The sequence below is a fragment of the Aedes albopictus genome, chromosome 2 (genome assembly GCF_035046485.1).
Source record: "Aedes albopictus strain Foshan chromosome 2, AalbF5, whole genome shotgun sequence".
Taxonomy (NCBI): domain Eukaryota; kingdom Metazoa; phylum Arthropoda; class Insecta; order Diptera; family Culicidae; genus Aedes; species Aedes albopictus.
The window spans coordinates 54,210,840-54,236,951 of record NC_085137.1 but is presented as its reverse complement, the minus strand read 5'-3'; the positions used below and the strand labels follow the sequence as shown (position 1 = coordinate 54,236,951).

Sequence of the window (26,112 nt, the reverse complement as noted above, 5' to 3'; positions counted from 1 at the left end):
GAATTCATGTTTATTCGGTAAACTGATGTTTAAAACTAAAATTTTAATTTTTAAAACTAACTCAATTGCACATTTATTTCGACAATACCCATTGAGGGGTCCCCCATTCCGCCGTCGAGAACACAAACCAAACTCACAAGATCCAGCTGCAACATCAAACACGATTTCCTCCTGCAAAAAGGCAAGTCTCCATGAAATCCCGTTGTTTTCGGGAGCGTATGTTATCTTATAGATATAAACATGATGTTGTCATTGAAAGTACAACCCGGGAGGTGGGTTTTTCCTGCGAAGAAAATGACTTTATAAGTTTAATGGGAAAACAAATATTTCCGTAGGGCCGACCGGCCCCAAAAAAAATATTTACATTTATTTCTAAAATAATCTGTCAGTAGATGCATTTTTGTTTCAAACATGGATAGCATTTGCTTCAAATGTGACGTTCAATTTGCTGTAGCACTGACACTGCTTGTAAGCAGTTTTTTTGTGGCCTGAACAAATTGCCAATTTATTTGAATTTACCTCAAATATTTTTGGTTTTAACATAGTTTTTTCTGCGTGTTGAACACCATCACCATTTTAGCACTAAAAAGCCGAGACAGCTACAATTCTCTTCTTCCTCCGTCAACGCTTCAGCCGACTATCTCTATGTCGTTAACAAACACATTCACAACAAACGCATTGAAACGAAGGGAACTCTCTTTATTGCAAATCTAGTAATCAGTTCAACGCACATTACCAGTCACTCCGATGCAGAAATTATGTCACTCACTGCTAGATGATTGTTGGCTAATGGGCAAGTTGGTTATGTAGAATTGCAAGATGTGGCAAACACAAACATCACACGACATGTGAATGTGCATTTGAGAATGAAAAATCAAGCAGTCAGAGCTTCCTGTTTCATCGTGTGTGTATTTCAAGAAGAAGGGACGATTACTGCTGTTGGATACTGTTGTTGAAACTGCTTTGAATGATGGTGCGTTTGAGTTAGACATTAACACTGTGGTGCATAATTGTTCGGACAAACGCCGATCTTCATACAAAATGGCTCACTTTGGGATGTTGTAACTATGGTTTGCTTGCAGAAGGTCGGCTCCAGAGTCACGTTATCCTTCATTTGGGACATTTGTGCCATAAAATGGTTTGCTTTGATAGATTGAGCTCAATTTTTGACACGGAACTACAAATATGACGAGTTTTGCATAAACGAAGTACAAAATGTCTTCGTTCACACACAGATCGAAAAAAGAGTGTAAAATTCTGTGACATATGATGCACATAATTGGAGCGTGCGATATCACAGAAGTTTACATGACATATCATGTAAAAGTCATAAAATGTCATGTAAACTTCCATTATATGTCATGTAATTCAGCATGACTCTGTGTGTTTACATGACATATCACACAAATTTACATGTTATATCATGTAAACCATCATAACATTCAGTTCACATGACTAAACTGAAGTGTACATGACGTGTAAATCTCATTATTTTTATCTGTTGGTTGAGTCGGAAAGAAAAGCAGATAGCGAGAAAGCTCACGAATGTCGCACGAATGCCAGATTGCAACGACAAACTGGTACCAACACATAACGAACGAGCAATCCTCAACACGACCGAGCTGGAAATCCCTGCGAATACCCTACACCTTCTCAACCTAGGTCCAAAATATGATCTACCCACGACATCGCTAGAGCAGATCTCTTTTTATCACCTACTCGCGGACACATAACAGATCTTGCTCACCAACACCGATAGGAAAGTTCACGACTGAAATCGTTGCAAAATCGTGAATGTAACGCAGAATTTCATTCACGGTTTCCACTCTATGGTAGATACCCGCGACAGCACAACTATGTTCTGTGTCGCTGCGACAAGCACCAGAGATCTACGTGCTCTCAGCAGATAAAGGCAACAGGACCGTCGTCATGATGAGAGAGGATAACGATCAGAAAATGAGAACGTTGTTGAACGATGACACGACATACGAAAAAGTTCGTTCTCCCAGCTTGGCTCCCACAAGGAATTCCTTCTAGAGATACCGCCAAGATTCTTCTTTGAGAATTCTGCCAAGAATTATTCTTGGAAACTCCTCAAATTCTCTCACGCAAGGAAATCCTCTCGAGGTTTCTGTCAGGAGTTCCTTCTAGAAATTCCGTAAAAGATTCATTTGAAGATTTCCCCAGGAATTCCGCAAGAAATTTCCAATGGAGATTCCGCCAGAAATTCCCTTTGGCGATTCCACAAAAAGTTCCTTTGAAAGATTCCTCCAGGAGTTTCTTTTAGGGATTCCCCAGAAGTTTACTCTGGACTTGTGGAGATTCCTTCATAAGTTTCCCTGAGGATTCATCCGGAAGTTCGTTTCAAGGATCCCCAAGAAATCCCATTCCTCTTAGGGATTCTCCTGGAGTAACTTCTAGGAAGTCTTCCAGGAGTTTCTTCTTGGGACTTCCCCAAAAGATCTCTCTGATGATTCCTCCAGGAGTTCATTCTAGGTATTCCTCTTGAAGTTCTTCCCAGTGCTTCCACCAGGAGTTTCTCCTAGTAATTCCTCCAGCAGTTTCTTCTGGGGATTCCTCCCGAAGATGATACCTTCTACTTCTGGGAATACTTCTTGGAAATCCATCTAGATTTCGTTCTGCATATACCTACAGCAATTTTATCAGAAAATTTCGCTAGAATATCCCTCTGGGGATTCCTATTCTTCCCTATAGGGATTCCTTCAGGAGTTCCCATTGGAGGAATCCACAGAATAAACTGCAAGAGCGATATCTGAAATGAGCTTCTGGAGGACATCCCATATAGAACTTTTGGAAAAATCTCCAGCGGGTACTTAGAGGATACCCGAAAACAAATCCTGGAGCTATCTAGATAAGGAACTCCTGGATAATCCTAAAAAAGAACCTCTGAAGTATTTCCCAGAAGTTTACTCTTGGAAGTAGTCCTGAAACAAATCCTGCTGGAATCTCCAAACGGATCACCACAGTAATCCCTTTTCCGGAATATTCCAGTAGTTCGTTTTGGAAAGTTCTGTAAGAGTTCCCTTTGGGAATTCTTCTAGAGGTGTGGTTTAATTGCTTCATGTCATAATACAGACAACAAAACAAAAGTTGCATCTATGATGCCACAATGATGTCACGCTACACGATAAGAGTTGTTCATCTGCAAGAACTAGGCAGTTCAATCACCGTATTAATCCTCGAGGAGGAATCCCCGGAGGAATTCCTGGAGGAATCCCCGGAGGAATTTCCGGAGGAATTCCTGGAGGAATCCCCGGAGGAATTCCTGGAGGAATCCCCGGAGGAATTCCTGGAGGAATCCCCGGAGGAATTCCTGGAGGAGTTCCTGGAGGAATCCCCGGAGGAATTCCTGGAGGAATCCCCGGAGGAATTCCTGGAGGAATCCCCGGAGGAATTCCTGGAGAAATCCCCGGAGGAATTCCTGGAGAAATCCCCGGAGGAATTCCTGTAGAAATCCCCGGAGGAATTCCTGGAGAAATCCCCGGAGGAATTCCTGGAGAAATCCCCGGAGGAATTCCTGGAGAAATCCCCGGAGGAATTCCTGGAGGAATCCCCGGAGGAATTCCTGGAGGAATCCCCGGAGGAATTCCTGGAGCAGTGCTTGAAATCGAGTGAATATGAAGGATACGATCAGTCATCAGCGCCAACCATCACTACGAACGAACACGCACAGGGAGCAAAGAAAAACCGAATCAACCGCGACCACTATTCCTCATCGGTCGGTTGGCTGGTGAAGCACATTGACTGGTAACGATTATTTCTCACTTGCTGCGGTGAGGCTGAAGATGCATAAATGATTCAGTGGATTTATTTTTTGCTCAAAACTTGTAAAAACATTCAATTTGTCCATAAGAGATTGATGGACGTGACTATTATAATCGATTTAATTCGAGTTTATGTCATTTGCACTGTAATAACGAGATAAAAATCAAGTAGATTCATTGCCGTATACACCCGGCGAAGAGAGAGATTCAGAGAGCCACACGGCGCTGAATCGTGGTTCCTCACTCTCATTCATAATTTTTTTTTGCTCCCGCTCCCACTTGCTTCAGAAGCATGTTAGCCAATGAAGGCATATTGCTACCGCTTTGGGTTGAAAAGTGCCGGTCAAAGAAGAGCAAATTTTGATTCGTCTGAGGTAAAACGCTTCAATTTTGAAGCGCTGTCCTGGAGGAATCCCCGGAGGAATTCCTGGAGGAATCCCTGGAGGAATTACTGAAGGAATTATTACTAGAGGAATGGTTTTCTGGAATATTAGTTAAATTACTGGAGGAATACATGGAGGAATTACATAAAGAATAAATTCTCGATGATCCCCGGAGGAACTCCCGAAGGAATTGCTGGAGGAAGCCCTCAAGGAATCCTTCGAGGAATTCTTGGAAGAACTCATGAAGGGATTTCGGGAGGAACCTCTAGAGGAATTTCTGAAAGAATTCCTGGAACAGTTCATGGACAATTTCGTAGAGAATGTTTTAAGGCAACCCCTGGAGAAATCCCCAGGAAGAAACTCTTTAGAGAAGATCCCAAGAGAAATCTTCAGGAGGAGGTTCAGGAGGAACCTCCAGGAAGAACTCCTATAAAAGCTCTAGCGATAAATTTCTACGAGGAACACCTGGAACGGTCCTTAAAAGGAACTTCTGGAATAATTTCCAGAGATATCTCCAGGTGGAATTTCTGGAGGAATCTGGAGAACTCCCCATAGGAATTTCGGAAAGAATTGCCTGAGGAGTACCGCCACCGATTGCTTCCGAGAAATTCTTCTGCAATATATCTGGAAATCTTCCAGAAATTCCGTCTGAGGAATCTTCCAGGACTTCCTTTTAAGGAATGTATTGTAGCTATTTCTACTGAGGAACTCTCCGACAATTCTTTCCGTGAAAATGTGTTGTTGTTTTGCATGTGGAATTAACCTATCAAATTTTGAACAAATGAATCATCAAAATCACCTGTGGATTCAACGCAGAAAATCTGGCACTCCCTGTTTGGTTTATTTTAGTATTATTGCACGGACTCAAGCACGGACTACAAACAGAAAACCCCAGAATAATCCACCTAATGGTGATAGTGCCTTTCTCGTCGAATATGTACTTATGATCTTTCCGTCGACATTAGCCGAAATGTGATGTGAAACTGATTCCTGAGGACACTTTATATAGAAAAACAACAATTTTAACAAAGCCATCATAGATTTGGGAAATTATTGATGGCACACATTCAGATGTTATGTTCAACGACAAAACAGAGCTGACAAATATCAGAGTTGACTACTTGACTACCTTAACTTTATTCAAAATCACAGATCATTTAAGATCTTCGACATTCGACCTCGATCTTCGAGTTTTTTTTTTTTCAACATACTTTGGGCTATATTTTATAATTCTTGGTTACATGATTCATGTAAATGATCCATCCTACTGTATATTTACACCGCAGGAATCTGAAATGGTGTGATTTGATGAGATCGCTTTGGTCACGATTTTGATCTCTTGCATATATGAAGACTTCGACAATTTCTTAACTTTTAATCTTACCCAACGTTTACCAGGCTATGGAAAAAAAAACACGATTTGATTTATCGCTAACATTAATTTTGTTAACTTTCATGATTTCGCTATTTAATGTTCCGGCGGTAAACCTGGAACTCATTCCATGACACTACCGATTGTCCCAAATATGGTCTCAGACTGTTTACTTGTCTGTTCATCAGGTTACCCAAAATGCCGCGAATTGATGTGTTGAATGCATGGGTTGACATTTAACCAATTCCGACGGGACACTCGGAACCCGTTTCGGATCACTACCGGTGGTTTTCTAATGTGATCTGAGGCTATTTTCTTGCTAATCCTTCGAAGGGGTTATTGAAAAAAAAACGCGATTTTATGTGTCGCGTGCATAATTTTGCTTCACTTATATATTTAATTACTTCTGGTGGAACACCCGCAACCAATTCCCGAACACTATGTACTAGTCTTAGATGTGGCGTGCGACTATTTTCTTACTGACCGTTCATCAGATTATCAAAAAAGCCGCTATGGTTTATTTCCCTTCTATATTCTACCACTTTTGGCGGGACACTCGTTACCAGTTCTGGAACACTACCAGTTTTCCCAAATATGCCTGAGACTTTTTGCTGGCCAACTGTTAATTGGGCTATTGAAAAAGCCTCAATTTGATGTGTCGCATGCATAGGTTCAGACTTTTATATTTTACCACTTACGACGAGACACCCAAAATCCGTTTTCGGAATCGACCTGTTATCCAAAATATGGTCTGAAACTATTTTCTTGCTAACCGTTCATCAGGTAACCTAATAAATAATTTGATATATCGCACGTATTGGTTTTCTCGTACATTTGACCATTTCCGGCGGTACACCCGAAATTTGTTCTGTAACGCATTGATATGGTCTGAGACTAATTTCTTGCCAACTGTTCATCATGTTACCTCAAATTAGATCCCTAATGTGGCCTACTTTGTTGATTACTGATCATCAGGTTATTGAAAAAGCCGTGATTTGATGTGACGCATTCATGAGTTTAGTTTACTTCTACATGTGGCCACTTCCGGAGGGAGTCAAGGAACCGGTTCCGGAACACAACTGGTTCAGATATGGTCTGAGACTATTTTCTTGCCAACCGTTAATTAGGTTATCAAAAAAGCCACTCTTTGATGTGTCGTATGTATGGGTTTGGTTCACTTTTATATTTGGCCACTTCCGGCGGGACACCCGGAACCGGTTCCGGAACACTACTGGCTCAGATATGGTTTGAGACTATTTTATTGCTAATCATTAATCAAGTTGTCGAAAATGCCGCAGTTTGATGTGTCGTATGTATGGGTTTGTTGCAATTTCATGTCTGGCCCCTTCCAGGGGTACCAGTTCGGAACACCTAAATGGCCATAACTCCAGAATGGCTGGACCGATCCGAACCGTTTTCAACAGGAAACAATGGGACCAGATTCCGCGTCGAATGAACTGTCGGTCATTAAAATCGATTGAGGTTTACTGCCAAAAAGTTATGTGAGCTTTTTGTCCACACACATACACACATACACACACATACACACATACATACATACAGACATCACCTCAATTCGTCGAGCTGAGTCGATTGGTATATGTGACTCGACCCTTCCGAGCTTTCTATCAAAAAGTAATTTTTGGAGTGAACATATAGCCTTTCCAGTACACTTAGCGTACGAGAAAGGAAAAAAGCATGTCTTTTGATAATGAATGTGAAAAATAGAAAAAAAATCAAGCAGAGCTTCGAGTTTAATCGTGTGTTTCGCTGCTGGTGGATATTGTTGATACTGCATTGAAGAAGTTTAAAGTTTAACTTGTTTTAGCCAAGATCGACTTTGTTTTGATGGACGTCGTTCGGCATTAGCTATAATGAAAATGCACAATACTTATAACATCTGATCTCTGATACTAGAAGCATAACTATGAGCTAGGAACGCCGCTCAGTAGACGTTTCTCATAAGACTTTTGAGCTTGGAAAGTGAATTATTTGAAACGCATCATCAAAACTACGGATGAACGGTATTTTATGATAACTTACTTGAATCCATGGGAAAACATCTCACATTCGTAATCTTCACTCAACCGAATGGGAAGGGTAGATGAATTTCAAGCCAAAATAGCAGACGCCATAAATCAAATTCGTGATGCCGAACTGTCAAAAGTTAATCTTTGAGCCAAAAAATCTAATCATAAGTCTTTCAAAACCAAGACCCGAGTGGAATCAAATTGCTGACCAACTGTTTGATGTTGTCACTCCAAATTCGTAACAGGAACGCAACAGTCGCTCAAAATTTCCCAGCTCAATCGTCCAAATCTGTCATAAAAATCAAATTATGGGCACCACACAATTTTTAAACAGGCAATAAAACGAACCAAATTAAATTATTTATTGTCTTCTGTCCGCCGGACCGATGCACCGTCGCTCCGGGCTCTCGGAGGTGACGATTTCCACCGAAGGCAATCCTTCTTCATGGTTGACTAATCGATGATTCAATATCACACACATACACACACTTTGAACACTAAATTTTTATGGCACAGATCGAGGCGACTCGTCAAGCTTTAATTATTATTCCTCGATCCTCAAGCCTAGGCAATAAAGCCGAACGTTCCATTTCGGTTTAACGACTCGGTTCAGATTGATGAAGATTGATTGGAAAAATCCTCTCGAAAAAATAGTTTTCCAGATTGCTTTATTTTGATTTGATGAGTGGAATACAAGCTGTTTTGTCAACTGGGATGGTTTTGAAAAGACATAATCTCTTTCAGGTTTGAATGTTCGAGTGGTTGCGTTGTTGATGTAGATATTAAATTAAACAACCACTTGTTCTGTGTGATCCGTTATCTACCGTTTTTGGATGTTTTGACAACTTATGGCAAACTGCCATTTTGTTCACCCCACTAACTGGACAAACACTTGAACCACGATGGAAATTCCTCTAAAAATCCACCCATCCCATTCAAATCGCAGCTAAGCCACGGTTGCTTAAACTAAACGACCATCACCACCGCGCCATCGAATTACCATCAGAAAGCAATAATTCAAATTTTTCTGAGCCTGTCCATAGAGTACCCGCGACGCGACGTCCAAACCCATCTTTTTCGCCTCCCAAAGCTTCACACTGAGTGACGAGGGCGAGGAGGCGCGACACGCCGCCGGTGGTGTTGGCACGGGTGGTAATCCTTCCCACGATCACAACCACCCGGGCGGGAGAAAATCATCAGCAGAAGCAGTAGTGGCCCACCGGCAGCCAACAGCCATCGAGTTTGACAAACGTGCTCCACGGGTTTACGCCCACCTGGTTCGGGGTTCGTGCTCGTTTCCCCACGGTCGGTCGGTCGGCGGTGGTGCTTATTTCGCGCGTTCAATCTCTTTTCGCTTGTTGTGCCGCGACGCGACACGGGCCATGGACCGAAAGTGGGTGCCTCGTGTTTCACGCTTCAAGACGTATGAAATGGAATTGGAAGTAGATCCAATTGGTGTGGTTTGTCAGGTAGTCTGTCAATGGTTTTTAAAGGAAAGAAAGGCAAAAAAATGAGAGGGACCAAAGTTTTAAAATAGTAAACAAGATAAGTTCACAAGAACTTACAAATCTGATCATGACTTATAATAAGATATAGGGTGCGTATACCAATTATGGCACTACCTAAGGAAAGCTATTTATGCAAAAATAACGAGAAGACCAACGAATGTCATCAATAAGTTTAAGGACAGCTTAGTTTCCATACTTTACAGGAAAAATATAGAAACGGAGCTTAAACTACTATTAGTATTAATTACAGCGTGTGCCAATGATACGAACCCTGTACCAGTTATGGTTACATTTTCTAACTTTGGTTCCTTTTCGCAGTATTTGCATGCTTTCCTTATGGGGTTATCCATAACTGGTACACTATGGCAAAAAAGGGTGCAAGGAAGCCGAAATTTTAAGGAAAATGATTTATTTCTATCATGATTTGAGGAAAATGAGTGCGACTATTTTTTGTGAACGTGATCTGTTGTTCACAAAATTTGTCTAGTTGATTCACATCGTTAAAGGGTGAAAATAACTATAGCGAATAATTGCTACTATAGCCATAATTGGTACACTTACCCTACTTGCGCTTTAGAAGCGGATGATCTGAAAATTAAAACTTTAACTAAGAAGAAGGATCACACTTTTCAATCATCGCATTGGTCGGGCTCCATACAAAGGGGCGGCCAAAACTCTCAAAAAACGAAATTGATATTTTTAAACTTTATTTCACCTTATGAGCGATTCCAAGCAACAGCATTAAAATTAAGGAAATTTTTCAATTCATGATTTGCTGAAACTTTGCACAGTTTTTCAGTTCCATCTAAATCGCCATTTTCAATATCAAATTTTTTTTCTGAATCACGACTAACTTTCCAAAAGGGTGTATGTGAAAATGGTTCAAAAATATTCAAATATCTTCACAACAAAAACGGTTCGTTCGATTGTTGTGAATTTTTCAGCAAAGTTAGATAACTAAATGGTGATTTCTAAGAAAATATACACTGTGAAAAAAAAATCTTTTTTAACATAAAAAATATCATTTTTGTCACAAAAACTCAAATATCTCAAAACCCTATCATTTTACCAACGTAATTTTCTTAGGGAAAACAGTCCATTGTATTAGCAATCTACCATAACAATTTGGTGATGGTCAACTAATAAACAAAAATGTTGTGACATTTCAAACATTTCACTATTTTCACATTTAGTAATAAATTTTTTTCAGTGTAAATTATTTCGGCCGGAAATCGCAGTTTGATGCTGATTTTCTTGTTAATGGGCTTGCGTGAGTAAAACAAGCTGTTTTATTATGTATTATGTATATTATATGTACAGTAATATTCCGATTTTATCACGCCCATGGTTCAAAATTGACTGAGTTATAGTGGAAAACGGACGAATATAGAAGCCAACGCCCAAGTGGCGCGATACCCTAACTCTTTTTTTTCATCAAACGGCCTACAAGAAAGCGTTGAGTTGTAGACCGTTGAGAAAGCGACTATTCATGTTGTTCGTTAGATTATAATAAACAAAATCATTTATTAGTTTTAACTGACTAGTTTGGTATCGTTTGCTTGGCTGAAGAAAAAAATTACTATAAAATCATTAATATCCATAGCGGTATTATTTTTTTGCTTTTTCGTGAGCTTTGTCATGGTATGTACACAGACAAACAAACGTAACACTGACGAAATTTTCATTGACCACGCCTTTAACGATCAGCGGCTGGTGGCTAGGTATGCGGAGTGCGAGAGTAAGTCTCGGCTTCATATAAATAATTCGCTCGCACTTGTCGTTAGTGGACACAAACAGGAGTGTGTTGTGGATTGGCATCTAAGCCGAAAAGAGAGATGAGTTTGTGAAATAGGAGTATTCACGGTGCGGCTTTTGAGTCGGTTTGGCTTTCTATTCCGCAGAACCATTACCTGTTCTGTGGCTTAAATGGTTAAAGCGCCGGTCTAGCGAATACGGAGTCGTGGGTTCGAATCCCACCAGAACGCGATTTTTTTCACAAATTTCATCTCTCAATTTGTCAATTAGCAACATTTCGTGCCTTCTAATTACAAGTTTTTCCAGTATGTTTCAGACATACCAGCAAACCTGGTAATATGCCAGTAAAATGGGCAATATGTATCATTGTCGACTGACATGACTCCGTGGAATTCCTCTTATAACAAAAATAATGTATTGTAGTTTTATGATTCTTAATTAAAAGCATAACAGCTTTTGTATTTCAATGAAATTTTCACTGACAAAGTGGCCTAAGTCATAAAATTGAAAAATGAACCATTCGAAAAAAGTAAAATATTAATATTTTGAGAATGGAATATATGATTTATGTTATCCAGCATATGAAAGCTTGTTATTGGACTGTTTGGATGCACGTATGGTGCAAAATTAATATGTCACAAAACTTTTCAAATTTTCATATATTGTTCCTTGAGAATTTTGGTAATTTTTAAGTTTAAAAACGGTTCGTGTCGTCACGTGTCGCCGCAATTTCGAATAGTACATCTTAAACATCATGCTTAGGGCTGCATAAAAACGTTTAAATATTTTGCAGAAATTTGCAGTTTTTCAAATTAGAGCTATTTGAAAAAGTCATGTTTTTTCATATATTTTACGTTATTTTTCCATTTTTTAATGGCATAAAATTTATCTTCCCACATTTTTCATACGTTTTGAACAAACTTGATTGGATTTGATCGAAAGATGATCATTAAATTAAATTCAAATTGATTTTCTAACAAAAAACGCAAGAAATGTGAGGTTTACTGATTTTTACCGTTTTTGAAATTATTGAAGTTTCGTAAATTTTGAATACCCCTTTTTAGACATTCAAAATACTATATAACAGATCTAGACAACCTATAACTTCGATTAAACACATAAAAATAGTTTTGGCCGAACTTTATCTTTTTCCTTCCATTGTGCATCGGTCGGAAGTTTCCGAACACATCACCTACGCAATTTAATCCTGAATAGCTCTCAAACTAATTGTGAAACTGTTGACGTTTATCCCTGATAAATGGGCGTCGACGCGTGTACTGCATGTGAGTGAATATCCCATTATGAGGATTGTCACCACAAACACACCGGACCGTACACACCGCCGCCGCGCCGTATTGACCTCTAGCACTATGCATGCGATGCGAACCGGAGCAGTACCACAATAAACAATGACTACCTAGTGGTGGCAAAACTCGTCAAACTGTTTAGAAATTCCTGGAGTGCTTCCCGTCCCGTCCACTGAGGCATTAGCGCGCGCGTTGACCGGACCACCACGTGAAGCTGAATAATGACCGACCCGTGCTCTAAGCTCGGCTTCCTCTCAAGTGAGCCATTACTTAGAGGGGGCCTATGATGGAGCCTATGGAGGACCGAGTGTGCGTGTGTGCTCACGTACCTACTTGCATAATCGAATACGCCATGTATAGACTAGTCGAAACCCATTAATAGGACTCGGTGCCGGAAAATTTGCAACATTTAGTGCCGAAGCCGCTGGGGAAGTGCTGCCTGCCACGACGCACGGACGGGTGTAGATCGGGAGCTTCCGCGGTGCGGTGGAGCGCTGTTAAATGGGATTATGGTGCATAATGATATTGAGTGTGGAGTGCGACACAGAAGCTGCACTGTGTATTGTGTGATGCATTAATGAGTTGGAGCTGCGTTAGATAAATTAAGTTGATGGCCTTCTTCTTATTTGTGTATTATTAACCTTCAATTAAGGTTCTCTGAAACCTCGCTGAAGCCTACTTCATCGGTTCTACATTTCGAAATACTCCTTTGAGTAATCAGTCTGGAACGTCTGGAATTCCTTCGAACCCCTTCGAAAAGGGGTCTCCAGTTAGCCTAGTGTTTAAGGCTATAGATCGCCAATCCGGAGACGGCGGGTTCAATTCCTGTTCCGGTCGGGAAAATTTTCTCGACTCCCTGGGCATAGTGTATCATTGTACTTACCACAGCATGTACAAATTCATGCAATGACAGGTGAAGAAAGCCCTTCAATTAATTACTGTGGGAGTGCTCAAAGTACACTAAGTTGAAGAGAGGCAGGCCAAGTTCCAATGCGAACGTCGAGCCATAAAGAAGAAAAAAGAAGAAGAAAATCCTCTGAAACTCCCTCGGACAACCTGTAACGTTCATCATACCCTGCGAACCCTCCGAAAACGCTTTTGTAATGCCTCCGACATCAGATGAAAATTCTCTGATCTTTCCTGAAATACCTTCAAACCCCCATAGAGTTCCTTCCGAAACCACCCAATAACGCCCCTGAAACCTACATAAACGGTCTGGAACGCCTTGAAATACCTTTGACATTTAAACCGAGCAAAACGGTGAGTCGACAAGGAGACAACATAGCTCTGGTCCTCACTTCCACGGGTCAAGCGATGGCAAAGACCGCCAGCTAAGAGTCATGTGCTTAGCTGATAGTGCAGCCTGGGCACGGTTGTCCTACTGACTTCAGGTAGATTGAGGAGGTGCGTCCCGGGCGTCGGTTCACCAAAGAAGTGCAGCTCAAACAGCGTCTGTTCTGGCATCCAGCGGCTGAGTAAGAAATGCTGCATCACGCCCAGCTAGATCCAAGGTGGTAGCCTCATCTTCGTGGTCGTCCCAGTGTTGGTTGGGACGTTAAACAGAACTGGCACGATGGCCCTCCGGCGAGACAGGAGGGTTGGCGTAGGCCCAATAAGCCACCCGTAAAAATTCTCATTGCGAATAACATAGTGAAAAAAACGACAATCGGCAAAGACCCACGTGACGAAATGAGGACTAAGATTGGAAACTTGGAGCATGGAATTGCAAGTCACTTGGTTATGCAGGATGTAATAGGATACTCTACGACGAACTACATCCCCGCAACTTCGTCATCGAATGATAATGGCCAGCGATGCGTAAACTTTGCAGCCTCCTATGGTATGGTAGTTCAGAAGACCTTACTCCCCCACAAAGATATCCACAAAGCCACCTGGAGATCACCCGACCATCAAACAGAAAACCAAATCGACCACGTTCTAATCGACGGTAAATTCTTCTCGGATATAACCAATGTCCGCACATACCGCAGTGCGAATATAGATTCGGATCACTACTTAGTCGCTGTATACATACGCTCAAAACTTTCGACGGTTATTACCGTCAAAGTCAAAGTCGAACGCCGCGGATCAACATCGAGCAGATGCGTAACGTAGAAGTGACTCAAGACTACGCGCAGCAGGTAGCAGTGGCCCTACAAACGGAAGAGCAGCTTAGTGCAGCTACACTTGAAGATGGCTAAAGGCTTTCTTATAGATACGACTGTGATATGTTGATTCGGGGTAATGGCTTTCAGAATTGCCACAGACTGAAAGCCTTTGCCCCGAATCGATGGCTAGAAGGACATCCGATTCGCCATAGGTAGTACCTCGGCTGCAGCACTAGGCTTCGCGACTCCGAATCACAGAAACGACTGGTACGACGGCGAATGTGAACAGTTGAAAAACAAGAATAATGCAGCATGCTGCAACACCGTACAAGTGCGAATGAGACACGTTATAGACAGGCGCCAGTGTGTGGGTTTTTATCGCGAACCACTGAATGGTCCATGCTCAGCAAGTGATACATTCGCGATTGTAACATTTCATGAACCAACATGCTCGGGAACGCTCCCCGAAATGCTGTTCATTCTCTTGCCCGGTTCGATACGAGAGCGCAATCAAGAGAGAAGATGCTCGATGACGCTAATGAAAGCGATGCATTCGGTAAGAATATTTTATTGCCATAATTCTTTTTTTATTGTGACTACACAACCTGCAACGTCATGAATACAGTTAAATTAAATAGTATTTCACGTTTTTAAAGCGAAAACGCATTAAATACTGATGAAAATAACGATTATTCACAGTTGCCCCAAGCCAACGATGAGCGATCATCGGTAAGTGTTACACTTAGCGATGCCCGCTCATCGCCGCAGCTTGTTTATATCGGAGTATCTTCTTTGTGTTCCTTCGTGAACCATGCGACTCGACGAGAGAACATACACCGCTTGGTAATTGAAACAGAACCAACAGAAGGGAAGAAAAACTGCCGAGTGGTTCACTGATCACTTTTTCGTCCAAACACTGACAGGCGCGGAGCAGGCAGAACTCAGTCTTCCGAAGGAAGAAGCGCCAGCAGGAAGAACGAGATCAAGAAGCGATGGAAGAGCTGTACCGCGCTAAGGACACACGGAAGTGCTACGAGAAAATGAATCACTCGCGCAGAGGCTTTGTGCCACAAGCCAGCATATGCTGAAACAATCACGGGCGAGCATAAGGAGCTCGAGAGGTGGCGGCAGCATTACAATGAGCACCTCAATGGCGACGTTGCAAGTACCGAAGGTGGCGTGGTAACAGATCTAGGAGTATGTGCCCAGGACGAAAGACTTCCGGCCCCTGACCTCCAAGAGATTGAGGAGGAGATTGCCCGGTTGGAAAACAACAAAGCCGCTGCAGCAGACCAACTACCAAGCGAGCTTCTAAAATACGATGGAGAAGCACTGGTGAGACCACTACACTGGGTCATTAACAAGATTTGGGAGGAGGAAGTATTACCGGAGGAGTAGATGGAAGGTATCGTGTGTCCCATCTACAAAAAGGGCGACAAGTTGGATTGCGGGAACTACCGCGCGATCACACTACTGAGTGCTGCCTACAAGATAAAATTTGAGAAAGAATTTTATGCCGCCGTCTATCACCGATTCCAAGAGAGTTCATGGGGCAATATCAAGCTGGATTTATGGGTGAACGCGCTACAACGGACCAGATGTTCGCCATCCGCCAGGTGTTGCAGAAATGCCGCGAATACAACGTGCCCACACATCACTCGTTCATCGATTTCAAATCGGCGTATGATACAATCGATCGAGAACAGCTATGGCAGATTATGCACGAATACGGATTCTCGGATGAACTGATACGATTGATCAAGGCGACGATGGATCGAGTGATGTGCGTAGTTCGAGTATCAGGGACACTCTCGAGTCCCTTCGAATCTCGCAGTGGGTTACGGCAAGGTGATGGTCTTTCGTGCTTGCTGTACAACATTGCATTAGAAGGTAATAAGGAGAGCGGGGATAAACACCAGTGGGACGACTTTTACGAAGTCCGTTCAGCTGCTTGGTTTCGCTGATGATATTGATATTCGTAAATTTGAGACGAAGGGCTCTAGGGAGGAATTACCGTGCCCGCCACCCCGAATTTCTATCGACGGCTATGAAATCGAGGCGGTTAAAGAACTCGTGTACTTAGGCTCACTGGTGACCGCCGACAACGACACCAGCAGAGAAATTTCAGAGACGCATTGTGGCAGGAAATCGAGCTTACTTTGGACTCCGCAGAACTCTGTGATCAAACATAGAGCACCATTACACGAAGTTAACTGCCTACAAAACCCTGATTAGACCGGTAGTCCTCTATGGGCACGAAGCATGGACTCTACGTGCACAGGACCAACGCGCCCTTGGAGTTTTCGAACGAAAGGTGCTGCGTACCAACTACGACGGAGTGCAGATGGAAGTCAGGACTTGGAAAAGGCGTCCACACCGCGAAAATTGGGAGGCTACGGTGGGCCGACATCAGGATGTCGGATAGCAACCCGACTAAAATGGTTCTCGAGAGCCATCCAACCGGTACAAGAAGACGGAACTGGAGACGCACTGCCATGGAGTCGAATGGAGACGACTCCTATGTACAGCAGAGGACACTCAGGCTTTAGTTTGACCGGTAAGGTAAATAACTATGTAGTTTTATAATTAGTTGAAAGTTATTTATATTTAGTGTATGTCGTCATGTTGCAAGTTACGCCGCTGTTACAAGTAATTCCGTTTGACGGTATACAAATAAATACGTCAAAAATCCTCAAAGAAAAACTGTATGAGTCATATTGTTTCAAGCACCGAACATGCTATTTTTAACAAACATCAATTTAGTAGCAATCAGTCAATTAAATCTAACCCAAAGCCAATCATCAAGTCAGCTTTTCGCCGAAACACGCGGTGTGGTGAACGCCCACACACCCCCATGTCAAGCGTCCTGCTTTTGGATTCGCCCACTCAGAAACAACCGAAAATAAAAATTGGGCTAAACCAATCCCCCAATCACACTGCTGCTACCATATTGTGTGTCTAACAGGTGATTCAGGAAATCGCTGCCTAAATTAATCCAATTCATTGAATAAGCCACTTGGAGCTGCTGTTTCTGTTTTGATTTCGTACTCCACTCCACTCCAGTGCCCCCGCCAAGCTGCTCACTTGAACTAAACCACCAGCTCAGCTGTTGTGTGGCTCGTGTGGCACACACAGCGAAGCAATAAAAAATAGCCGATCAGCAGCAAAATTGCCAATAAAACTTTTCGCCAAACAACCGCCAGTCAGCCACCACCGCACCAGCCAGCCGGAGCCAACCTGGCCGGATCGTCATCATCGTCGTCATCGTAAACGTCGTCGCGCATTATAGACACATGCAGTGTGTGCTTGCGCGTGTGTTTACGATCGCTCACCGCAGCACACCAGCACCACCGCAGCACCGCACCAGCTAGCGAGGTTCGTTGCTTGCTCGGTTGGTTTGGATGATGGGGTGAATTGATTCGATTCATTATAAATTCGCATCTCCTGAGGAGACGAGCGCAGCACGATCTCGCACCTTTTGGTCGTTGGAGCACTGCTCGTTTGCGTATTGTTTTTATAGTGTGTAATTTTTTTTTCTGTTTGCTTCTTTGGTAGGGTCCTTCATGAATAAATTAATCCGATTGTCGTTGCAAAACGGTTATATTGCCATCCGTGATCGCTAAATTGATCATTTCATACTGGCACTGAACGTTGTGGTGCATAGTTTCGTTTTCTTGTTTGATTGATAACCTATGTGTAGGAAATATTGATCACTAGAAAGTGTACCTAGAAAACTGTGGAACCCCTAGAAAATATAGATCGAATAGATAAGTCAATGTCTAATGTTAGAAAGTAGGGTACGTAACTACACAAAAAATAAGATTATAGGTCTATCAAATGATTTGCACTACATGCTAATGTAATTTCGCTGACTTATTTTACAATTTATGGTACATACGCTGCGTTCAAACTACTTCGAAATTCCACCGATAATACGCAACATTAAATTGCATGAACCTTAACGTTTCGTTCGACTGTTAGTTTGGAATGGTTACAGAAGTATTGCTTCGATTTCTGATTTCAATTCACTTTTTGCACTTCTTGTACGACTAATTAATATATTTTTAAATTCGAAGATTGTTGGACCATTGATTAGTTTTATTCCAAAACAAACAATGTCCTAAAAATAGCAATCAAATTTCTCAGACTCACACAGGCAATACAAGTATCCTAATTATATTGAACAATGTGTACACTGGGTGTTTATGCGACAAACATCGGGGTGATTTTTTTTAACAATCTCTACTACTAAATGTATTACATGTAAGTAATCAGCTTCTGTCACGACGCGTCTTCTCCCAGTCAGGTGAAATGGAATTTATAAACCCCAAGACCTTCCCAGGTTCTGCAGACCAGGTCTCACTGGGTTACAAACATCCAGTATATCCCTTTCGTGACGGAGCTCAAAAAAGTGAAATTTCTATACAAATTGCTCTAATTTGGCTCTCCAGAACTCTTAGACTTTTTAATATATCAACACTTTTTCTTCAGCATTTGCTAGAACGACTCCTTGTCTTTCGATTCCTAACTTTGTCCACCTAGATAAATCGAAAATTAAAAATTTGCGACAGATAAAACTTTTTCATGTTTTACGATTTTTGCTCACTTTTTGTTTAACTTGTTGTGGTAAATTTCACACACAACATAAACAAAAGTTTGTTTGCACACATGCAAGTAGAGGTAATGGCTCAATCATCAAAATAATTTACAACAGGTAAACCAAAGACTAAACAGCTGAAAAAATTTCACAAAACTGTTATTGCTCAACAGCACAATTGTGCTGGTTCGTCACGAAAGGGATATAGAAATTATTACCTGTGTGTGTAAACTACAGATATCACTTTAAATCTGGCCAATATTTTTCGTGATACCTGCTCAGGCAGTATCCAGGGACAATTGCCACTTTTGACGGGTTGATGCTAAGGCCCTCCAATACACCATGCATGTGTATAGTTTAGAGCCCTTTGCAAACCGTTTCGTCATACTTTTTTCTCACTATAATAACTACATCTGCAATTCCAACAACTTCGAAACATCTTTCTTTCCTTCAAGCTTTGAACGTTTACAATTAGGTAAACATTTCGAAAAAATAATATCGAATGCACTGTTCTAAAGGAAATTTGAACACCATTGTTGGATATTTGAAGATTCGGATAAGATACTACTGGCAAAGGAATTTTAAAAATCGGTTGAGCCATCGAAGAGATATAGCCAATTGAAAATTTAATTGCAACTATTCATTGTGCCGGGAGCGCTAGGGATGTTCAATATATTTATTTTGATGGAATTACGATATGCATCCAGCAATCTTATACTATATTCAAGTGAACTACGCAGATTTACATATTATGTTTACTGACACATGTTGAACGTTCACAATCAAATGAGCATGTCGAATAAAATTTGTAGAGATTGTACTGTTCTTAAGGAAACAATTTCTATTAAATTTTCTGAAACTTAAGATACGGACAAGAGATTGGAAAAAGAATTTTGAAAATCGATTGAGTCATCGCTGAGATATAGCCAATTCAGTTGGATTCAGTTATCTTATACCATATTTATTTGAATCACTAAAATTTGTGATGTTTACTGAAATATTTTAAACGTTTACAACCAAATCAACACGTCGAAAAAAAATTGTATCTGTTGCACTTTTCTATAGAAAATTTTAACATTCCTAGAATGATTTCTGTTTAACTATCTGAAACTTTAGGATTCGGACAAGAAATTGATAAAAAAAAATGAAAATCGGTTGAGCCATCGCAGAGATATAGCCATTTGAAGATTTAGTTACAACAAATTTTCGTTAGTGTTAATATTGATGATCAACTTTCGAGCCCGAACAAGCCGACAGACAATAGTGATATCAAATTTCGCAAAATTTTTCATAAAATTCTTCCCAGGTATTTTACCACAAGTTTTTTTTTATTCTTCAACCACTTAACCTTATTTACAGCTCTCTTGTCCAATTGGACACTGCGTGAGCGATTCCAATTGGCAACCTGCAATTATACTTCGTACAGCGCCTAAATATATTCTATTCTAATTCTACTATATCGAACTGGTTGCCTTTGCGCTGCTGTCAATTTCTACCCTGTCCATGGTAGCATGATGAGCACGAGGATGTTGATGTGTGCCTCTTGATTCTTTCCAGTTCGATTGGGGCTCCATTATGATTTGCCGTTAGCCGATATCCAGGTTTCTGGGTGCGTTAGAGCATATGCTCAGAAGAGGGTCAGGTGTCGCCTCTCTCGGGGGAAGAGCAACCGACGAAAATTTGCAAGTGCCGGGGCTGGGATCGAAACCATGACTATCCACTTATAAAGCGAACGTGTAGCCACTACGGCACGGGCCCCGGCTTTATCACAAGTTCTCTCAGGATTTCACTCGGGTTTTCTTCTGGACTTCTGCAGGAGTTCCTACAGGCATTTTCCCAGAAGTTTTGTCAGAATTGCTTCAGGACTTCCAAGCAGGATTTCTCTCAGAGTTCTTTCTAAAACTTTTCTTAGAAATTCCCGGGATTTTCCCAAAAGTTTCTTCCTATGGATCTCTCGGGGTTTTGCCACATTTTTACCCCATGACTTTCTTGCAAATTTAAGAGGATGTCTGTTGTGACCTCTACTAAAATTCCTCATGAGATTTTCCCTGCGAAACGCTGAGATGAACTCAGGCCAAACATGTCTAAAGGTCCAATCTGCAGAAGAGAGGCTCTCTTTGGATTCCCTCTCTTTCGTTAATATTTCAGCTGTTTATTTTAATTATGATTGTCTCCTTGCATAGAACGATGGTCAAAACAATCGTCTTTTGATTTGTACTGCAAAAGTAGTTGAAAATTGTATCATTTCATTGCAATAATTGAAAGAGAAAGTGAACAAAGAGAGCCTCTCAAATGCAGATAGGACATATTGAAATGTTTGGCCTGAATTATGGGAAGAGAACTGAGTGAAATTCTTCAGCAGACGTTTCCGAATGAGTCAAAGTGGAATCCTGATTGCAAGTCTACATTGAATCCGGAACATATTCTGAGAGAAATTTAGAGAAAAAATCGCAATACTTAGAGCTGAGGTAATTCTTCGAGAATTTTGGGATGAATTGTGGGATTCCTAAAAGAAATCTCAGAAGGAAATCTCACAGAAGAAATTCTGAGAAATATTCCGAACTGCTTAAAGAAATACAGGAAAAGTTTCGGATGGAATCAACGAATACTACCCCTGGACAATATGTAGGAATCTTATAAAAAATCAAAATAGAAATTCAAAGAGAAATAGAATCACTGTACAATCCCTGTCAGAGTGTCAGGTTTCCTACTGAATATTGTTAGCACATTATTTTTCTTCCGACATACGCACTACGTTACCAGCACAATGGAATATGTCGTATTTTATACATTTCACAACACTTCATGTTTTTATCTACCATTTATGCTTATTTGTCGACGCCACTGATGATCTTTTTTCGAAGCGAACTTTTGAAAAATACGTAAACAGGTAGTTACGCAGATGTAACTGAAATAAACGCTGAAGTTATTATCATAAAAGCCGAAGTTAGAACATTAAAGGTATAATTTGATGTTTGGAAGATGATTTGTTACGGTTTACGGGCAAAATTGTTGACATTACTGTAAAAATATATGGTGCCCTAGGTGCACACAGTGAAAGTATGATTAATAACAAGACATCCACTCCTAATAAAAAATATACTTCTTGAAACAAATAAATAGGGCCTATTTTGTAAGGAATGAATACATAAATGTAAACAGCGAAGCAATCCTACTTAAGCTGAAATGGGAGCTAGTCTAGGTGCATTTTTGACTTCAAGAGCACCGATCTCGTCATTCAAAAAAAGGTGAAAATGCTACTCGATGTTTATCACGAGTAAGAAAGCAATGAGTTGCGATATCAGCTTTGTGTGTTGTTTAGATGACGAGATTCGTGCTTTCGTATATGCAGGGCAACCATTGTGACGACCATCTTTGGATTCACTCATATATTGTGCCCTTAAATCTTTTCTCTGACGGATGCTAAATTTTAAAACTTGTACAATAATGAACTCTACTTTACCATTCAATGTCTCCGAATAACGGACAATGAGGAAGATTACAAGTGAAATACGCGTATCTCTTAAGGAGAAACTTCAGAGAATACAAACATGGCTGCCGCAATGGCCGTCTTGGTCCCCTACTCACGTTTTCAAGAGCACCAATCTTGAAAATTCGTAAACAAATGCTCTCGATTTGGAAAAGCTGCCTTTTTTGCATGTGAGCAAAGCCAGGATAAACAAGTGCGGCTTGATTCGATGCGTCGTTCGTCAGATTTGTGCCTCTAAAGTTTGTATGCAAAATTGCTATGGGTTTCCTTGATGTTTCACCTTAAAAGAAGAGGGCAGAATTAAAACGTACGAAACTGATTGCACTCTTCCGAAGATTTTCTATGTTATGTTATGTGGCCTGCGTGACCACATGTCGTTAGCGGCGTCAGACGTTTGGGCATATCACCGGAAAAAATTGACATTGACATTGGTACCGTAAACCGGGGTCAAATTGATCAGCGGGGTGAAATTGATCAATCAGGGACTACATTGTAATTCCATTCTAGCAACTTCTATACGTCGTTATAATCATAAAGTTCTTATGTCATTCATTACATGGATGTCTAGAGAAGAGTGTGCACTTACCAGTTCTTAGAAAAAGTTAGTCTTACATTAGGTTTTTCAATGTGTTTATTACTTAGATGAAACCGTTGGTACTAAACAATCAATTGCCACTAGTATTATCTGTGATCTTTCTGTGTTAACATTTTTATGGAACTTTTATTATGATGTTATGTACCTATTATAGACAAGAAACAGTTATTAAACTATTGTATTTAGTTTAAAAAGTAGTTTAAAGTTGCTGGACTCGCTTATTTCATAGGAAATTGCCTACCTTCAGGCATTTAAGAGTCAATTTCAAAAGTCGATTTAGCTTTTTAACAGCCAAAATTACAAGTTGTAAGAGTTTTGAAACGTTATTCGTGTTCAGAAGGTCAAAATTAAGTGGATAAGGCAATTTAGAATTTTAACTGATTTTTAATTGTATGCCGATCAATTTCACCCCAAAATGGTATTTTAATTTTTTTAGGGTTTAAAGTTATTTAACTTTATGTTAAAATTAGTTGAACCAAAATTGTGTCACGCAGTTTCATAGAGGTCCACCCAGTACTGATTTTTCATAAATTATTTTGACAACATTTGGATTCGTACTCACGTTATCAGCAAAAGGTGTATTAAAGTGATCAATTTGACCCCGGTTTACGGTATTTCGTTAATGAACCAGGAATTTGTTATGGGATTTGGGCAAAGGTACATGACAAAATTTAGTCTAGAAGCAGATCTAATGAACACTACAAATTTTCTGTTGTCACTTGAACTAGGGTACGAGTGCCATAAGTAATCTCACGCTCCCAAATTCATCCTCTTCGAAAACAAGCGATTATGGCACCGATTAATTCCGTTCTTTTTGTTTTCATGCGTACTCACTTCTAACAAAAAAATAATAAACAAAACAAACATCGCTTCAATCCTTTGTTTTTCGTAGGATGAAAATGGGAGCCACATGCTTAATAGGGGAAGCAATACCCTATATACATTGTGCACACTAGTCTGATCAAAGAAGATCAGGTATTGCCTGTGCAATCGTTAAAATTTTTAAAGATAAAGAGTAGGTTTTTTCAATAGTAGGCATTTTCTAAGGACCTGTTTATTTGTCCTCATATCCCAATAGACAAATCATTTAATTTACTCAGAAGATTGTAAATAATGGGAGCAAGTAGTGTTCCGTAATAATATAAATGAACCGAAAAAAAAAACATGTAGATAACGAGAGCATGTCATTATCTTCCACTGCGTCTCCAGTTTAATCAGTTTTAAGATAAAATCTTCGTTTCCGACCTACCTGTTATCTGCTCGTTAGCAATTCAATCAGCCTGTCTGACTGAGAGTCGCTCGAAGACGTCGGTCGTTTCGTTGTCGCCTTGTGGAACGCAAGGCTTCTCGCGTCGTTGTTTACTTATTGTCACTGCTGCTGCTATTTATCTACATTCGCCCTGTGTGTTTTAGTCCACATAAGGCTCGCTCGGCACCCCACTTGCCACACTCGGAGCGCAACGAAGTTCAATTACCACGGTAAATTGCTGCACTGCTGTTGTTAATGCTGCACACTACTAATGCGACACCCTGCTTCCACTCTGATTTCAACCCCGTTTTGGCACGTAATCCGATAATTGTAATCCAAATTGGGAATGGTTTAATCTCAATTTTCTGCTGACTGATCCTTTATTTTATTGCCCGTTTTTTTTTTTCAGTGACCGGTTTCACTTAATTTTCTCTAGCTGCCTTTCTTCATCCAGGGGACACTTTTTGTTTTATGCTTATTTGTTTTAAATTTATCACTGCACTGTGCTGTTTTCCCAGCGAAACTGTGGTGCGTTTTTATGAACTTGTTTCACTCAGGTCTCATTTAACCTTTAATCCTTTCCAACTCGATTAACCACACTCCGACGGGGAGCCCGCTTTCGTAGTTAGCTTGCTGCTATGCTCGGAACGATGACCACAAAATTCGATAAAATTTTATTGCGGTTGAGCCGTTTCGTTGTTTATTTTTTGGTCACTTTTGGAGAGCACTAAAACTTTTGGCACTTTTCGTTTTGTACCCTTGTGGTTCGCTCCACACTACACTTTAGTGCAAGGCTCTTCGGCGCCGCACCTTGCGCACTTCCCTAACCTCGATTCATGCGCTGCTGATGCTGCTCCTTCTGCTGCAAACCACTCCGCAAATCGGCGTAATCTTCGATAAACTCTTTTTTCGCAAACAAAAAAGCCTCTTAAACCACAGCCTCCATCTTGACTTTCCCACCAGCCGTGGATCTGTTCACAACCACTTGTTCCATCCCCCTTTCGGTAGGAGTACTCGATCACACTCTTCACGGGCACTTCAAGCGAAATCGCATCGCTTCCGAAATCTTCGCCAAACACCACATCTTTTCCCGCTTGTAAAAACGCGCTTCAACCATCCGCCAATGCTGCTTCAAGGATCTCCAAACTAGCGGGGCTTCGCTTCTTCTCTTCGATTCACATTGCGAGTGCATCCATTCGAAAGGATCACTCGACACACAGGCACTATCTATCCGGGACTTGCGCACCAGGGTTCTTCGAACATCGGACACGGACCGACACAGGTGCGTCGTTCATGCACGATCAACTCTCTCAGACTGAAACGGCCGCCTTGCGGTGCAGATTGTACAACAAGTTCATCGAAAAGTGTGAGCTTTCGCGCTCTCTCTCTCTCTCACAGTTCCTCGGCTCGGCACTTGTTCTCTTCGCGCGCTGCGCTTTGTCGGTGTGTGTAGGTGTGTGGCGCACCACCGGCCATATTGGAACGGACTGTGCGGTGGAAAAGCTCGCTCCGCGTTGTGGTCGTCGTGGGTTGCGTTGAGGTGTCGCACCATCACACCACTATCGACAATCGCTTATGACCCTAAACAAACTTCCAACCCGATCAGTCGGTCGGCTCGAGTGGTAAGGAGTTCTCATGCTATGGTGCTGGACGGATCACTTGTGCACTTGGGACTACAAATAGTGTAATGTCTCAACTGAGACAGAGTTTGCATTGAAGCTAAGTGCTCTGTGAGCACTTCGACAGTTATTATTTGACAGCTTCCATTACCAATCATTATTTCGAATTTATATATCGTGTGGTAGACACGAAGAGTTTCTTTGTCAATATTCCACAACGGTATTTATATCAATGTTTGGCAATGAACAGTAGGGTGGCCCACACTTATATGAAAAACAAAAATTTTGAAAAATGCCAAGTCTTACCTCCTAAA

At 41.1% G+C, this 26,112-nt stretch overlaps 1 protein-coding gene across 1 annotated transcript in view; it reads right to left on the bottom strand.

Annotated features, from left to right (window-relative positions):
* The window catches only part of LOC109421565 (protein bowel), a 100,888-nt gene extending 75,140 nt beyond the window's left edge, over positions 1 to 25,748 (bottom strand). Inside the window, exon 1 of the mRNA XM_062849698.1 lies at positions 24,180 to 25,748. The gene's annotated coding sequence lies outside the window, so the exon portion shown is untranslated. The remainder of the gene's footprint in view (positions 1 to 24,179) is intronic.
* Between the last annotated feature and the right edge of the window lie 364 nt (positions 25,749 to 26,112).